This window comes from Chinchilla lanigera, unplaced genomic scaffold (assembly GCF_000276665.1).
Source record: "Chinchilla lanigera isolate Chin_1 unplaced genomic scaffold, ChiLan1.0 scaffold00118, whole genome shotgun sequence".
In the NCBI taxonomy this organism is placed as follows: Eukaryota; Metazoa; Chordata; class Mammalia; order Rodentia; family Chinchillidae; genus Chinchilla; species Chinchilla lanigera.
The window spans coordinates 494,463-511,453 of record NW_004955519.1 but is presented as its reverse complement, the minus strand read 5'-3'; the positions used below and the strand labels follow the sequence as shown (position 1 = coordinate 511,453).

Sequence of the window (16,991 nt, the reverse complement as noted above, 5' to 3'; positions counted from 1 at the left end):
AAGGAGGAACTGTCTCATGTCTGGATAGAGTGTATTTCCTTGCATTATCTTTTTATTAAAATAATTTTCCACATTCTTGAATAAAAGGAGAGTCCCACCCGACTCCCTCTGGTATTAAATCTAGGGGTGAAAATATCCTCACTCAAACTAACGGGATCTGTGAAGGGCCAGGGTTCTTAACATAAGATTCTGTTTCCTGCTAGAAATATTGTTTCAGAAAAAATAGAAGCAATGATAGAAGGACCACAGGAAACATCTGTGTATACAAACAGGCCAGCTCACTAGGAATAAAAATGCATTATGCATCATGAAAGTCTAAATATTTTTATTAACATAGTTTGTTAACCAAGAACTGAGAAATAAGGTTTCCTGAGAGTCCCCCATCAAGTGCTTGCTTCAATATTTCATTTTATTCTTAGGAGAGAAGTAACTCTGAAATCTTATCTTAGATTTTAGCAAGGAGTTTTCTATTAAAAGTTATTTCTTTTCCATCTCAGGCTGAACAAAGCTCTGGGCCAAGGGGGTTAGGGAATTTGTTTCATAAAACTGACAGCTTGGCGAGTATTCAATCACTCTGCACTCCACAGCCCAGGAGAACAAATAAGTCCTTTTCTGATGCTGCTCCAGACACATTACAATATATGTTCCATAGCTTTATCCTAGCCTTTGTACTGTTTGCCTTCCGCAGCAAACAGAAAAGGGGGCAGAAAGCACATCGAGAAATATGATGAGCCCACTGTGGTGGCGCACGCCTGTAATCCCAGCACTTGGGAGGCTGAGGCAGGAGGACGCTGTGACTTTGAGGCCAGCCTGGGCTACACAGTGAGTTTGAGGTCAGCCTGGACTGCATGGGGAGACCCTGTCTCAAAAAAATTAATAATAATAAAAATAAAGGCAAAGATGAGATCTACGAGGAAGTGAAATTAATCAATCACTTTCATTCGCTCATTCTGAAGTTGGAGAAAAACGTCCACACCAAGCAATCTGTTAGTGGCTGGGCCTGGCCTTACTTTCTGGAAGGCCAATACATTCAGAGAACTCTCGGCCATTTTGTTGTCCTCTCCATAGTGCTTCCAACCCTGTGCCTTTGCGAGATCTGACGGAGGCTTTGGCAAGGCACATAGGGCAAGCTTGATGGCTGCCTTCGGAGGAGACGCTGCCAAGAGCAGGTGATTGGCTTGCAGCCTGGGCATCACCCTGGGCAGCAAAGACCAGTCACCCTAAACCCGATACCAGTCAGCACCTAGCTTGAAAACTTCCAGCTTAACGAGTTTAACTCAGAACGGCCAGAAAAAAAGAAACCATTACACAACTTCTGCCCTCTCTACCTCTTGTAAGAAATCACAAGGACTTTTTTTCTTTTGGTACTCATGCATGAAAGTACAATTTTTAAATTCCTGCATAAGATGCAGCTCATCTAGGCTGTGGGAAGAGTGGGTTTGTTGGTGAAGGCGATGAATAGAGCAGAGGGGGGCTCTGGAGGCTGGTGCAACCCATGTCTCCGCCAGGTGCTGGTGGCGTAGGTGTGCTGTTTGTGGAGATTCTTCAAGCTGCACACTTAATAATGTGCATGTGTGAAATGCCGATACTATTATCTAAGCATTCACTTGCCATGTCCTTTATGCTTAGGGAAAAATATAGTGTGTGCAATTTTGCTCTAACGTTCCCTCCTCGTACGGTAATGCAGCAGGAAGGGCACAAATAAATGAATGACAAAGCTCATTTTCGCCCAGGCTCATCTTGGTATAGGGAAAAGGTAGTGTCTTCCAAAGACCCAAGTCCCACTGGGGGCCTTTCTCACCTATTCACTATCTGAGCCACATGGCTAGTGGAAATCTCACTCTTGCTCTTTTCACTCCTTCTATTTTCTCCATTTCTTTTATTTCTCTAGATTAAATAACTCCTGGCTGCCTGCCCTTTATATTCCCACTGCAGAGGGTTCAGATGCCACCACAACAATGAACTGGGGTCTTAAGATGAGCGTGTCACCTCCTTCCACTGCAGTTTTTTTCTTGTTTAATTTGTAACTGATACAGTCGAAGTGTATTTCTTTATGGATATATTGTGCAATATTGGAATTGGTGAAAAATATATCCACCTCTTCGAAGCATTATCACCTCTTTATGGCAAAAACATATAAAATCTTTTCTTCTAACTTTTTCCCTTGCATTTTCGAAGGTTTCCAACAGGCTCAATGAGAAAACTCCCTTTTCATTAGCTTCCTCTTCCAGAAAAAAGAAGCACCCTCTGTTCCTTCCATTTACAACATGCTGTCTGTTTATTTACTGAGCTTTACTTTGCAACAGAAATAGTTGTTGTGGGAGAGAAGAAGGGAAGCTTCTGAAGACTTAAAAATCACAATTTGGTTTCAAAAGAGTATGAATAACTGAGGGCTACAGTAGCTTTGGAAGTTAAAATCTAAATGGTCTACTGTTACCAATGAATCTGCATTTTGCTGCTCCTGTGAAAACATTTTTTCTAATCATGATTTCAAAGATGTTGAAACATATTATGTAAAAAAAAAAAAACAACTGTTTCCTCAGGGGGAGCCCCAATTAAAATATTCCCATGTCCAGCTAAGAATTTGTAAGTTCTAGATTCTGGCAGGACCAAAGGATTTCACCACTCACCTGAAATTCATCTGAAATATCCAGATAAAACCTCAGATGGGTAGGACAACAAGGACATAGCACAGTCTAGTTTCCAGGGAAGCAGAATAGAGTGCTCAGATTCCTATTTTAAGAGAAGCATTTCATTTGGAACCAGGGAAGCTATTTGAAAGGGCTTGGGATATGTCCTTGCCTTTTTTATTCCCAGGCTTCCTTTCTGCTCTGTGGCGGCATCCCGTTACCAAGTCCCCAGGCTGAACTGTCTCCATTGCCTTGACCCCACCCAGTTCAGCTGTCCATGTGACAATGCCTCCCCTGGCAGGGCGGGTAACCGACTCAGCCTGGCTTGCCAAGGACTATCTGGGTTTTAAAACTGAAAGTCTCGTGTCCCAGGAACCGCCTCAGTTCAGGGCAGAGCAGGACAGATGGCCGGTCACACTAGTAGCAGGCCACCAGCCAAAACCCTCCTCCTAGCTGCGCTTAGTCAAAGCCTGAACCAACAGGATCACCCCACATCCCCCCACTGCTTAAAGATCCTGACCTACTACAAGTGCAATGTATATTTAAAGCTGTTGACAGAGGCACTCCTGCCTCTGGCTATGCCTGTCAGCTTTTAGTTTTTCTGCAGAGTGGGTTTAAAAGACTCTTATTCATTCATTCATTCATTTTAATCGCATTTTCTTTAGAACTGGGAGCTCAGAGGATTACACGGGCCACTCAAGGTTTTCTGGCTACTCATCTAGGCCTAGGCTGCCACCACCCCTGACTGCAAAGGGAGGGTGGGGCACAGGGGCACACGCTCTGCCTTCTTCTGAGTTTACCACCAGGGTGTTGTGACAATTTACTCAGCCTATCGGCCATTCCCGTCCCACAAAGTCAGCCTCTGAAATCCTTCTGAGAGCTAGCTGCTCACCTCCCCACCCACAGTTACTACCCTTCTCAGATCTCTCCTTGGATCTCAGCAACAGGGCCTGTTTGTTTCCCATTTCCCACCCGCAGTTCATTCCCCACTGAGAAAAAGAGCAAACACATACATTAGATAGTGTCACTGCCCTCCCTGCAACTGCTAGCAAGACCCATTATGATCTGAGCCTGCCCATCTTTCCTCGACATGGCTCAGAACTTGTGCTTTTGCCAGCTTCCTTGTCTACAAATGAACATCGCTGTTTCTACAAAGCACCTCGTGGCTTAACTGGAAGCACATACTTCTGATTCCTGGCCACACGCTTCAGCTCCATCTTGGATTCGGAGGATGTGGAGTTCTTCACTCCCAACCACAGAAGTGGTGAAAACGGACACAGGGTAAGGGTGAGCACTGGACTCTGTCCTCTACAGACAGATCTGAAGGAAGTGCAGAGGCATCCCATGCGGATGGGGATAAAGAGATTCTAGCTGAAAGGACATGCAGGTAACCAGAGGCAGGAGGGCCTCAGCGCCTGGTGAGCGAGTGGCAAAGACGAGAGAGGGCCACATTCACTGAGTGCTCTCACGGGTAGGTGGCACAGAGCTAAGTGGTAGGAAGATGCAAGTATCAAAGCACAGGAACTTGACATTTTGCCACGGATTAATAGGGACAGAACCCCTGTGACAACAGAAGTGGGGCCTTGAGTTCATGCCTTTGAAGGCTTGCTTTTGGAAACAGACAAACTGGGCGAAATTTGTGTGGTTGCACTTTTTATTCAACATATTATCCACATCTAAGTGCTGCGGAGCACACCGCCAGCAGCCGAGGAGGGCGAGATTGTCAGATCGTGATGAAAAGGCACTGTAGGAAGTACTGCCTGGCTCAAGAGAATGAATTTTGGGTTGAGACCAAGCCACAAAAAAAGACACATGATTTCTGCTCTCAAAACACAAAAACCAAAAACAAAAAAGAGGACGAGACACAGAGAGAGAAGAAAAGAAGCATAGGTTCCCTGAAAGGAAACACAGCTTTGTGTATACTTAAAAAAGAGCCGTTCCACATTACTCTTTCACTTTAAAAATATTCACAAAAACAGCTTAACAACTACTTTCACGGGGAACCTCAGCTACTTCTACTTGTAGCTTTTTAAACAAGAAAAACCTGAACACTGTTAAAATTGAGATCCAGAGTCCAGCACCACAGCCCTCCTTTCTAGGGACCTTTCCAGCCTTTCCCAGCCTCTGGTTCTGCCCCAGGGCAGCTGGCTCTTGCCCTTCAAACTGGACAATGACTTTAATTAGAGTGAAGAAATAAGGGGGAGTAGAGGAGAACCAGCTTCACTATTTATCCGCCTGTCTTCCTTGCTTCACTTGTTTTCTTTCCTAGTTAACTTTTCTGTCCCCATTTAATCACAGAGGCCAGGACAGTAAATGCCCTAAACACCAGGGTAGTCAGGCAATTGCTAGAGACCCTGTCTCCTCCTTCGCTGAGCACCTGGCCCACCAGCCATCCTCTCTGGACATGCTCCACATTAAAATGGATGCACTCGAGAGCAATTGCCAAGGGAGTGGCCAAGCCTGTCAGTCAAATGAAGGTTGGACTGGGAGAGGGTCAGACCCTGGGACAGGAGAAGGAGGGGAGCTTCTCCCCACTGATCTGAGCCAACCTCCGCTGCCCTCTGCAGTGCCAGAGGCTACTCTAATGCACACTGCTGCCCCAGTGCCACTGGACTACTGGCTGCTGGAAAAAAGGCAAAAGGGAAAGCTGGCGTGGATGGGGAGGGAGGAAGGAGATGCGAAGTAGGGGGCACCTTGGACAGAAATATAGAACGCAGAGGGCAGAGGAGTGAAACAAGGCCATGAAACAGGCCCATTCTGGAGCTGCCCTGTCGGATACAGTTGCTACTAGCCACAGGAGGTGAGTGAAATTTCAAATGAATGAAATTAAAATGTCAAGCCTCAGTCACAACAGCCACATGTCTAGTTGTCAATAGCTACTTGTAGTTAGTGGCTACTACATTGGACAGTGCAGGTCACATCCACCATTGAAGAAAGTTCTGTTGAACAAGTGATATAAAATCCACTACCTGTAAACTGTGTGACCCTGTATAAGTTACTAACCCTCTCTGAGCCCCAGATTCCTCCTCTGTTAAACGGAGTTCAAAATATCCACCTACCTCATATGATTGTTACAGAGTCAGGCATGAAATAATAGATGTAAATCACCTGGTACAACGGTCCAGCCCACAGCAGAAGCTTAAAAAATGATAGATAACATGGTGACTTTTATGAATTTCTGAGTAGTCACTGGAAATATTTCCTGAAGTCTGCATTGGCTAGGATGGACTCCAGCCAATATGCTTCAAGTGCAAATTTCAGAGCTGGTGTAAGTGGCTCTGTTTTGCGTACGACAAGCCAGCAGCGCCAAACTGAAGTGATGTCTATTTGCTGGCAGGCCAGAACCTTAACCCAGGGGAGTAAGAGACTTGCAGTATGGCTACAATTCTTGAAACCAGAAAGCCTTCTTTTGTGATGGGCTTTATTTCTCTCTTTTACTTTCTTTCTTTTTTTTGTATTAACTACTAATACCATAATCCCTGGGACAGTTCATTACATTAGATTCAAGGCTTAAATTTTCTTCAGCTAAAAAGATGCCCAAGAGATCTTATAACTTTCTTGTAAACCTTCACCACTTATATAAGAAAACAAGCGCAAGCCAGACCAGAGCAGTTGTACAACCTGGAGCCACCGTCGCATGCTGCACTAGCGAAGGGCAGTCTGGGCTCCACACGGGGGAAAGCAGGCTAGAAAAATGGGAAGAGGGCTTCATACACTGAATTTTATTCTAACTCATTTGGAAAATGGGAGTCAGTGATTGTTCTTGAGCTAAGGTGATGAGACCAGAGAGATCCTTTACCAAGACAACACTGATGCTAGTGTGTGAAACAGCAGCTAAGGGAGCAACAGCATGAATAGGGCAGAGCACGGAGGAGGCTGGACTCTTGTCAGATCCATTTTCATGGTAGCGGTGGGCATGGCTGAGGACAGGATAAAAGATTGAGACCTGACAGCAGCACAGACATTGGAGGCCAGAGATGAACAGTTGAGGCTACATGATCAGTTGTCGGTGTCCAAACAATCTAGCTTTGTCTCTCAAACCACTCCAAGGAAGCAACTCCTTGCTTCACATGTGCTTTGGACAGAGCCTGCTCCCTATGGGCCAGGATCAGGAGAGATGGTGAAGGATGCAGGACAATAGCCCCAGGGCCCTTGCTCACATTAGTGTCTGCAGTTTGGGAATCACAGCAAAAGTTCCCATTCCTGATCTACTCAAAGCCCTGGCGGAATCGCAGATTTCTTGATGTCATGGATAAGCAATACTTTTAGTAATATAGGATACAAAAGTTGGACAACTTTTAGCTTTTTCAAATTAAGATGTTAAAATGTGAATGTCATCTACTGTCTTGACCAATTACAAAAGAGATTTTAACACCAAAGAGAAAAAAAGACCATTTCAGAATAAAGGGTAGTTCTATACAATGGAAAACACTTAGCTTAAAAATATAAACTCACTGCATCTGCACGTTTCTTCCGTTTCTCTGGGAATGGGCAGAAATCTAGTTCCATGCAGGCAGTGGCCTACAAGCTCATCTTTCGGGGACTATAGGTTTCTGTGACATTCTGAGATGGTTCCCCAGATGGCTTATGCTGTAAGTGGACAGCCCGGATGACCTAAAATCTGGCTGCCCAGCTCCTAAGAACACAAAACTCAAGGTTTCAAATGTAGGTGTGTCCAACCCAGAAGGGCAGGGCAGAATCAACCTTCTCTAACCTTCTTAAAATGCCAGGGATCTTATAGAGGATCTTACAGCAAATGATCTCACATTGATATTTTCATATTCAATAATTTCATATTTAGCCTAAAGGGTTAGTGATTTTTTCATAAAAGGAAATTTCAGCCAGAGCTAATTGCTCAGTCTGAAATATATCTGGACATTGTTTAGATGTTGGAAAGGAAACAGTAACGTTGCAGCTTTAGTAAAGAGAGAGTAATTTTGGAAAAAACATTAAATGTACATTAATAGGAAATGTAGCCCTGTATGGTCTTCAAAGGTTTGCTGTATATAGTCGAAAGAGTATCCCCAATTTTGAGCTTTCTTTGACATCTTTCTATCTATAAAATTCAAAGGGAAATTCATCAGCCCTGGCTCAATCCATTCCCACCCATTGATTTGTTAGCCAATCGATGTTCATTGTAATCTGAAAAAAACAACACCAGTTTCTATGACCCTTTCCAAGCAAGGCCGTGTTCAGTTAAGCTTAATAAAGAGAAAAACAGCAAGGACCATCTGGAAAACACTCTTCCGGAGTCGCAAAAGATAGTGGCAGCCTTTGCCCAACCTGCTATAAATAAGTGTCTCAGAAAAAAAAAAAAAAACAACTGATTTTCAAATCTGTTTCTACTTAATACAGCTGCAATAGAGTTTATTTAGCTTTTCCCTATAGCAGGAAGACTGTTTGCATTTTTATGACAAGGGCCTAAATGTTTTTCACAGCCATTTCCATTGCCATTATTTTGAGGAACAACATACACTCGGACCCGTCTGTTTGCTTCTGCAGCACACAGCAGTGGCCCCAGTGGCCTCTGCACCACAAGACCGGCCCCCAAAGCACAGATTTATGATGCCGTTTCCTCCTCCAGTGTTGCAACCATAACCCAAATCCTGGCCTGCAAGGGGCTGGCAACTCAGAATGACCAAGTTTCACGCGCTGCAAATCAATTATGTATCTGCCTGGGCCTAGCACACCACGGATCCCTGCTGGTTATTGCCTCTCCCTTCATGTCAGTGACAAGGAGGGCTGCAACTACACTCAGAGAGGCTGGAGCTCCCCTAGGAAGGTATATTGTTGGCTTGGCAACGCCCTAAACGCTCACCTTTCCACCTGCCCTCACTCACTAAACCTGCCTGTGACTCCTTCTGCATACCACACTCCAAACTTCTCAGATACTCTTGGAAGCAGCTGGGCTGCACGAATAGCTACAAAATGAAGCAGCCTCCATCAATTTCCACACTGAGAACCTGCCCCTCACCACCACTAGCGCTCCCCAACGCCCATCCCACTGTGAGAGCCAGGTGGGCAGAGATGACTTGGCGACAATTTCTCTGTGTAATGAAGGTGCCATGTCTCTGCCCTCCCTTTGTGCCCTACATGCCTGTCCCACTTCCATGTGTGAACGGGGCATGGTTTACATCATGATACCTTTCCTATGTCTGCAAGACCCCCTTTCTAGCCTTTCAAGGGGCAACCAGAAAGAAGATGGCTGAGGGCTCATCCCGGCGGCAACATGTCATGTCTTCTGCCGCCTGTAGGCATTGCCAGATTTGAGCTGCCTGAAGGAGCACTGGCGATGTCTGTTTTCTGGACGAATTTCCCCAGCAGAATTACTGCTGCAAGAAAACAAATGTGTGTGAAGAAGAAACACAATTGGGAGAGGCAGGGTGCTGCATGAATCTGATTGTGCAATAATGTGTGCAAAATGCACCATCTACCCACTATTGACTTTCTCTTTCAACAGTACTGAGAAACAGAATTTTGTGGGGGGTAAAAGGACCACCACTGTCTGAAATGAATCTGTTACAGTGCTAGGAGTGCAGCTCTCACCAGTATACAGGGCTAAATTAATTGGCTCCGGCTTAAGATGCTATAAGAAAAATGACAGTGGGAAGGGGGTGGGAGTGGGGGAAGGTGCCTGGTGGCTTTGAAGTCCTGCCTGGAATCAGGTGCATATGAAAAAGAAATTAGGGAGGAATAAGCCTGTTCTCTTTGTAAAAAACCAGAGAAGCTGCTAGTTCTTATACTATGCCCCCCAATTACCTATGACTTCTTCAATTGCTTGTCTTTAAAAAATTCTCCGTGCTTATACAATCTTATAGATTCTTCCACCTACCTTAGAATTAAATAGGGCACATGACCCACTTCCACTTGTTAATTAATCACCCCATGAATTGCATACGTAAAACTCAGAGGAGGAAATTGTGTCTCTTATTATTTCAAATCAAATTTTCTGAAAACCACAAATTACTTACTAAATTTTGGTCTAGACAAGCAGTTCTCAACTGCGGTGATTTATTCCCCGGAGGGCCATTTGGCAGGGTCCAGGGTAGGGGATGGAGGGGTGCTACTGGCACCTAGTGAGCAGAGGCCAGGGCTGCTGCTGAACGTCTTGCAGTGCATAGGACAGCCCCCTACAACCAAGAATGGTCTGGCCCAAAATGTCAATAGGAGCAAGGTGGAGAAACTGCTCCAGATCCAGCAGTCTAAACGTGCCTACCCTTCAATGCACATAATCCTGGAAGTCACTAAAGGAAAAAGGCTCCATTTTCTTCAAAATCTAAGGTGAGTTTATATACATATGTGCTGACTTGGGACACAGAAATAGGTTCTCAATCAGAATCCAGGAGCACTGAAAGAAATACCAGGATGCTGGGGCATTTTAAATGCATATTTCATCAGTCGAAATGGATGGAAATTAATATCTCATAAAATAAAACGATCATCTAGTTATGTTCCATACAAAACCAAAATCAATACATTGTATCTTACTTAACCTGCAATTAGAGTGTTAAAAAAACTAAAACAAGGGAATGCCATTCTTTCCCATTCCTTGTTATCTGGGTACACACTTCTGAGAATGAGGCATTAAAAAACAAAAAAGCAGACAAAACCCTGTTTTTTTAAAGTAGATTTTTCCAGAGCATAAAAAGCTTCCTGAATCATTCTGTTTTATTTACTGCATATTCAATCATTCTTTACAGAGCAAAACATGCAGTTCTTTCTCTTGGTTATGCTTGCCTGGCTTTCCAAATGCCCTCAAAACTGGGATGATGAATCACATACTTTGGCCCCATTGTGCCAATTAATAGTAAGCAAAAGAATTCCACACGGCCAAGATAGGACTTTCTGCTTGGTGCATGTGGTGGTGAGAGTGGGGGCGGTATCCTGTGGCCAATTGCTTTCAGAGGCTCTTAAGAGCAGGTGTTGTGGTTCCCTAAAATTCCTTCAGTTCTGGAACATTCTATGTGACTCTGCAGTGCCTCCAGCTTGGGGGTGGGCTGTGGTCAGGAAAAACCTATGTTCTCAGAGTCTGCCTAAAGCTTCCAGGCTCAAATCATGAAGGAAAGAACGGCTGACAGCTACACTATTTCGACCCTCCTAGGCCTCCATTCTTTTCTCTGAATTATGAGGCAAAAGTAACCGTACATACAAAGGCAAAAATAACAACAACAACAACAAAACCACCCCAACACACCCAGTCTTGGCTGCCAGCGAGGCTTGCTTCTGTTGCTGAAAAAGAACAGTTGCTCTAGTGCAGCTGGAAGAGCTTTTCCAGGGAACTGGTAATACCCTGGCTGTTAATGAATTATTTTTCACCAGAACGTCGGATTCTTCCTGTGCTCCAGTAAACAGTCTGTTTCTGCCATGAGAAACAAAACCATCTCCTTCTGAGGAGCCCAAGGAGGTCAGCCAAGGGTTCCCTGAGGGGGCAGCCCCCTCAGAAGCCAGAGCCGCGGGTGCCTGACCTATAAATTACTATGGTCCCAAGTTCATTATTCCATCCCTTTCTGCCTGTTTATGTCATGCCCAGCCCCCAGGGAAAGGCCCAGGAGTGCCAGGACAATACCACAGTGCCGGCCCACACCCTTCTTCCATCTCGCTGAACTTTCTTTTGGTCAGGTATCCACTCCTGTGGCGTGACTGCGTGGGTGACAATGGACTTCTTTGGCTGTATTCTGTCTCCCTCACAGAAACTGTACTTATTGTTCTCACTGTTGTTCTTATGAAGCTGTCAGGAAGTAACTGTGTGCATCCTCTTTTATTCTTTCTCTTCTTTAAGGTTAGTCCCAATCCCAAATAACCTATTCTCAGCACGAGGGTGTACACTTGAGACATTATTCTCCAAGCGCAAATTCCTGGGAAGAATATTTTTGGCTGCTACAAGCTCAGGTGTCAAAGAAATCACTGGTTCAGGTAGGGGACAATTCTCCAAAGGACAAGAACACCAGCACGGGCTGGGCTGGGTGAGGGAAAGGGAAAGGGAAAAGGAAAGGGAAAGGGAAAAGGAAAGGGAAAGGGAAAAGGAAAGGGAAAGGGAAAAGGAAAGGGAAAGGGACAAGGAAAAGGAAAGGAGGCCATTTTGCTCAAGCCAGTCTGGCCCTTCTTCCCTGCCTCTGCCTTGCTCTCTGCATTAGGTTTCTGGAGCCCACTCTCCTCACAGAACATGACTAAGCAAATGTGCTCATGGGTAGGCCTGATAGGGGCCCCTTAATGTCACCTGAGCTACCAAAACTCAAAATCATCTGATGCCAGGGGACTGCAGCTACTGAGTCAGCCTCAGCCTCCCATTCTCCATTGAGGCAGAGGGTGTTTATGCCCCTAGCACATCTGGAGAAGCTGTAACGTCACAAAGGTGGCAGTTAGTGTGCTCCAGGGCAATGCTGTCTGACAGAAATAGATAAGTAATTTAGAATGCTCTAGCAGTCACATGAAAAAATTAAAATAAGTGGGCAATCTTAATTTTAATATTATATCTCATTTACCAAATATATCCAAAATATCATTTCACTATGCAATCAATATAAAAATTATTCATGAGCTACTTTGCATTCTTTCTTACCCTAAGTTAGACATTAGTGCATGTGTTACACTCGCAGCACATCCTAATTTGGACTAACGGTCTTTCAAGTGCTCCACAGACGTATGCAGCTAGCAGCAGTTACCCCGCAGGACAGTGCGGGTACAGAACATAGGAATTTCTATTAGACAGTACTGGGCGAAAAGACCAAAATGCCACGGAGAAGGGAATGACAGGTGTGAGCAGGATGTGCTCCAAAATTCTCTATAATTATTGATTCGCTAGAGCTAGTGATGACAGCACAAATTGGAACAACCACGATTGGGAATTCTGGGAGCCTAGCCCTCCCTCTAATAGAGATTAAACTTGAGCCCTCCCTCTAATAGAGATTAAACTTGCCTTTTATGAAAGGTCCTGAAACCACGCATGATCTGAATATGTACCCCCAAAATTCATATGTAGAAATCTCCAAGGTAATAGTATTAAGAGGTGGAGTTCTTGGGAGATGATTAGATCATAAGAATGGAACCCTTATCAATGAGAGTGGTGACCTTATAAAAAAAGACCCAAGAAAACTTGCTTGTCCCTTTTGCCATGCAAGGGCACAATGAGAAACTGCCACTTATGAACCAGGAAGCAGGCCCTCGCTAGACAGTGGATCTGTTGGCACCTTGACCTTGAGCTTCCCCACCTCTGGAATTACATGAAACAAACTGCCACTGTTTATAAGCGCCTAGTTTATGGTATTTTGTTAAAGAAGCCCACACGGACTAAACCAGACCATGCTTACATTGAGGGCGTCTGCCCCACAGCCGTGGCAAGGTCAAAAAGCATGATCCTTGCTCTAGTCATCTGCTGGTTGAGCCATCTTCATCTTAGCTTTTCTGGTTTGTTCAGGGCAGGGGCTGGCACAAATCACCGAAGTTACATACTTTCCTCAATAACAATTCCTGGGTTTACAATCTAATTTGGTGAAGCAGATACAGAAGCATGATCAAATTACATGCGCCTGTGTTTATGCATGCATGTGTGTTTGTGCGTGTCCTTGGCTAGAAGAGAGAGGGAAGGTCATGTGTGAAATCCAGAAGTAGTAACGTGGCCGCCAAAATCCCCTCCTCAGCAGCTGCCATCGGAGTATGGGGTAGCAGGAGACTCACGAGGCTCATCAAAAACTGAGCCACAAAGGAGCGGGCTTGAGTTTGGAAGGAACAAAATGATGGACACCTGGGCAGATGATCCGGTGGGTGAGAGAAGTGGTAATCAGAGGCATTCTCCAAAGACAAGAGCTGCCAACTCTACAACAAGGATGTCACCCTGATACCCAAATCAAGCTTAATTCAGAATCCCACACAGGCTTTTGTACATGGGAAAAATGCAATTAGCCATCTTTCCCCCTCCCAGGGAATCTCATTCTCTGAGGTTCCCCTCATATTCTGATCAGAGAAGCTGCACAATCAGAAGCCCTTCATAGATGGATTCAAATCTTGGCTCTGCTAATGGCTCCAGAATTTCTAGGGGTTTAAAGGCTACCATCTGGTTGGAAGGAGGCTAAGGGACCTGCTTTGATGATACATTTGCATAGCAAATCGCAGTTTTTATTTAGTGTTTGATCACTTGAAACAGTAACAAGTCAAAAATACCTCACCAAACCTTTTGTCCCACCATGGACCTTGGGCTAATCATGCAACCTGTCTGAACCTCAGTTTCCTCATCTACAAGATATGATTAATACTGCCATCTCACATGGGTGTTGTAAGGATTAAATCAGGGCTTGTCACCATGGAATAGCGAAGAGCTCAGAAAAGAGCATGACACCAGAGATTCTGAGTCCCTATCAAACATACAGCCCCCTGAATTCTCCATGCTGGGTCTCCCTTGACAATGATTCACAGCTCCCTCCCCACCACCATTTACTCCATCAGCTCCATCACTGAGTCACTCCACTGTCATTTACTTAGCATCAGTGACATGTTGGAGATTCCGAGATGAAAAGGCAGCATCCGGTCTTTCAATCCACAACAGTTAGGGACTATTTTGGATCTATCTACTTGGCACATAAGTATGGGTCATAGGCAGCTGGGTTGCCTCACTGGTGGGTTGCCTGCCCCCAGTGTGCACATGCGCGCGCGCGCGCGCGCGCGCACACATACACACACACACACACACACACTCCAAACTCCAATTAGGTACTGTATTTTATAAAGGGGGATGGGCTGAGGATTCTGGCCTTTGGGAGAAATAAATAAGAGAATTTGAGCAGGAGAAGAGGGACATATTGCCCCTTTAAATCATAACCACCAGTCTGGAATCAGGCTCGTGACTGGAAATTTCTCTGAGCATTATCTGTAAAGTAATGCTACATAGGGGTCACAGAAACTGAGACGGCTTCCCACATGTGAAATGCCTGGCAGACAGAGGGCAACAGTAAATGCTAGCTCCCTTTCCAATTTATTTCCCCCCACTTTCCCCCTCTCCCCAAATCTAAGCTTAGCAGCCAGAGAACAGACACTTGGTGGTTTTGCTGTTGTTGCTGCTGTGGGCTTAGAGTAGACTACGCATGCAAAAAGATCTCCATTCGGGACCACGACAGCCAGGCTGCTGGCACTACAGCATTCCCGGCAATGCCTGGTCACACACCTCTCAGCCTTTGCTTTTTTTTTTTTTTTTTTTTTGCTGCTCAGATGACCCCATGTCAGTGGCTCTGTTGTCTGAATGTAAGATTTTGCAATTTATTTTACAATTCTTACCCAATTGCCCACCAAATCCTCATGACACACGGGCAACTGGCATCACCTGGAAAACTGTTTTCTCATTTGTCCCTTCGAGAAGCAGGTTTTCCAAGGCCAAACCTAGACACCTGAGATCTGGGGTTCTTTGAAATAATAAAGGAACCCCCTGGGTGGCTGAATGATCCCCTGGGCTGGTACCAAAACAGTCAGTCCCCCAAGTTCCAGTCTGACCTAAGTCAAGGTGCCAGGGCTACCTTGGGCATGACACTAGTGGGTATCTTTCAGGAATGAGAAGTGCCCATTTGTAGGATACCGTGTGTATGTGTGGGGGTGGAGGAGTCTGGGACGGGGGAGGGGCCTCTCTGGGTTTCTAAGTGGCAAAGAAACCAGTATGCCAACAGGCTTAAGATTCCGTGCCTCTCAGCCCACCCCTGGCTTCTGCAAGTAGCACTGCTCCTCATATTGTCCTTGGAAGGGAAAGCAGGGAGGGGGAGCCCGGTGATGCACAGGGAAGGGGCTCCCCACCCACCGAGCCTCCCTACTGCCCCTCTCCCACACAGCCAACCCTCCACTGTAACAAAGGCACCGCCATCCTACGTTTTCAAAGTTAGCTAAAGTCTCTTGGTCTACCAATAAACAATTCTGGTGAGTCAAAAGGAGGAAGAGACTGCTAGAAAACGGTGGGAAAGAGTCCCTGGGAAAAGCACAGAAAACCTTGCCTGGTCCGTGCAACGCTAAGAATTGTTTTCTCCCTACTGGCTGTTTTTCTCTCTGTTCTAAAGAGAAGCTTCCAAGAATCGGCTAAATAAAGGGATCACACCAGAGGATGCGAGATAATGCTAAACCAACAAAAACAAAGACCCAAATGAAACAGCGAGCCATGAGAATACGCGGTTATCAAAACTTTGTTTGGCCATATCTATTTATCATCGCTGCACACCCGGGCTCTGCGGAATATCATTCTGTTGATGTCACTTATCCTCAGCAAAATATTTACACATCCTTAAAAACGCCAGATGAGGGGGGCTGGTCTGATCGCTGCCGCAAGCTGCCTCTCAAGCCGCATTGCCAGGTCGTGGGCAGCCCAGAGGTGGGGGCCATGAAGGTGGGTGGCACCAGTGGGCACAGGTTAAAGCTACCAACAGTTCCGGGAACGCGGCCCCCAGGCTCTGAGCCCTGCCCACCTCTTCTCTACCTGACTCTGCAAGAAGCAGCCACATCCCCGATATGGTGTCAGCGTCTCCTTCTCCTCCTCCTCCCCTGCTTTCTCATTGATTAAGTTCCCAAACCATTGTTAAAGCCGGGTTGCCGTTCCTCGTTCCTCGGAAAATGGGCTAAATTCATTAAGCTTCCCGCTGCCACAAAAGGAATATTCATAAAAGTTTGGTAGGCAGAAAGGGAGGCTGACAGCGTGCCATGGGGTGGGTGACAATCTGCTTCTCCAAAGCCACCTTCTTTCTTCGTGCCCCAGTCCTCTCCCCATCCACCCGTCGTGCCCCAAACCCACTCCAGGGACTTCTGATAGGGAAACACAAAGCAGCAGCTGTTTGGCAACATTTCTGCCCCTCGCCAACAACTGTGGTGGGATGCCATTTCCCCACCCAGGCGGGGCTTATCCGGAACAATAGTCGGGCTTTAAACAGCAAACAAGCAAACCCACAGAGCACAACCCCAACCCCGAAAAAGCCAACGCAGAGAGATGCAATAACTCCCTCCGCAGCAAAAGGCGCCACTGAAACGCACGCAAAAAATGCAGCGAGAACGCTGCACGGTGCCTAACATGGCAGAAAGCCCGAGCTGGTGCGGCCACCCCGGGTCTGGGCATTGGGGGGCACCAGGACTCTCGGGCGCCGACGCACACTCACCGGGCTCCAGGGAGATGCGGGACTGGCTGAGCGTCACAAAGAGGAGCCCGGCTCGATTTGGCAAAACCCAACTTTCCACCCGGCTCGCCAGGGCCGCCAGATACGTCAACAGAATCCATCTTTCGAAGGGCCTGGAAGGCGCCGGGTTTTCCGGGCCAGGGCAGAATGGCAGATCCGGAGGCGGCGCGGTGCGGTGCCCGGGCGCGGAGTCCGCGGCGCGCCGCCCTCTGAGCCCGGTGCCAGCGCGGGT

The 16,991-nt window shown here is 46.2% G+C and overlaps 1 protein-coding gene across 1 annotated transcript in view; it reads right to left on the bottom strand.

The window, feature by feature from the left end:
* The window catches only part of Rai2 (retinoic acid induced 2), a gene marked incomplete at its 5' end in the record, with an annotated part of 59,377 nt that extends 42,386 nt beyond the window's left edge, over nucleotides 1-16,991 (bottom strand). Inside the window, 1 exon segment of the mRNA XM_005409127.2 lies at nucleotides 16,742-16,991.